Here is a 965-nt window from a genome sequence, read left to right as displayed (position 1 = left end):
TCATTTGCTCTGGGATTTGACATCCTTAGAACCTGAAGTGATCCTTATGACACAGTCTTGTATCTGCTTGGTTTTCACCCCATAGACAATGGGTTCACAGTGGGAGGCAGGAGCAGATAAATATTGGCCACAATGATGTGGCAAGATGGAGGGATTGTGTGGCCCCCAAAACGGTGGGAAAAGAAGGAGAAGAAAGCTGGACTGTAGGAAAAAAACAATGGCACAGATGTGGGCAGTGCAGGTGCTGAAGGCCTTCTGTCGAGCATCTGCTGAAGAGAGGCTGATCACTGCCTGGAGGATCATGGTGTAGGAGACTGTGATGCACAGGATGTCAAAGCCCCCAATCAGGAGGGCAACCGTCAGACCATAAATGACATTGACCTTGATATTCCCACAGGATAATTTGGCTACAGACATGTGGTCACAGTAGGTGTGGAGAATTATATTCCCTCTGCAGTAGGGCAGGTGCTTGGTGAGGACAGTGAAGGGAATGATGAGCAACACTCCTCTGAGAAAGGTAGAAAGCCCAGCCTTTGCAATAACAGAATTAGTGAGAAAAGTAGAGTAGTGCAAAGGGTAACAGATAGCCACATAGTGGTCCAGGGCCATAAGCATGAGCACCCCAGACTCCATCCCTGTGAAGGTATGGACAAAACACATCTGGACCAGACATCCATCAAAGCTGATTTCCTTGAAATGAACCAGAAGATGCAGAGAGCTTTAAGAATTGTACTAGAGCATATAAAAAGGTCAGTTAGGGAAAGCATAGCTAAAAAATAGTACATCGGCCTGTGCAGGGAGTCCTCATAGAGGATGAGGTAGAGGAGCCCACAATTCCCTACCACAGCCACAGCATACATGGAGCAGAATGGGAAGGAAATCCACATGTGCATGTCCTCCAGTCCTGGGATCCCATTAAGGATGAATGAGGTTGGAGTCAGGTCTGTTTGGTTTAGCATTAACAT

The 965-nt window shown here is 47.0% G+C and overlaps 1 pseudogene; it reads right to left on the bottom strand.

The window, feature by feature from the left end:
- Positions 1-965, bottom strand: LOC116599805 (annotated as a pseudogene).

This window comes from Mustela erminea, chromosome 9 (genome assembly GCF_009829155.1).
Source record: "Mustela erminea isolate mMusErm1 chromosome 9, mMusErm1.Pri, whole genome shotgun sequence".
Taxonomy (NCBI): Eukaryota; Metazoa; Chordata; class Mammalia; order Carnivora; family Mustelidae; genus Mustela; species Mustela erminea.
The sequence above is the reverse complement of the archived record's forward strand: the minus strand, read 5'-3'. Positions and strand labels throughout refer to the sequence as shown.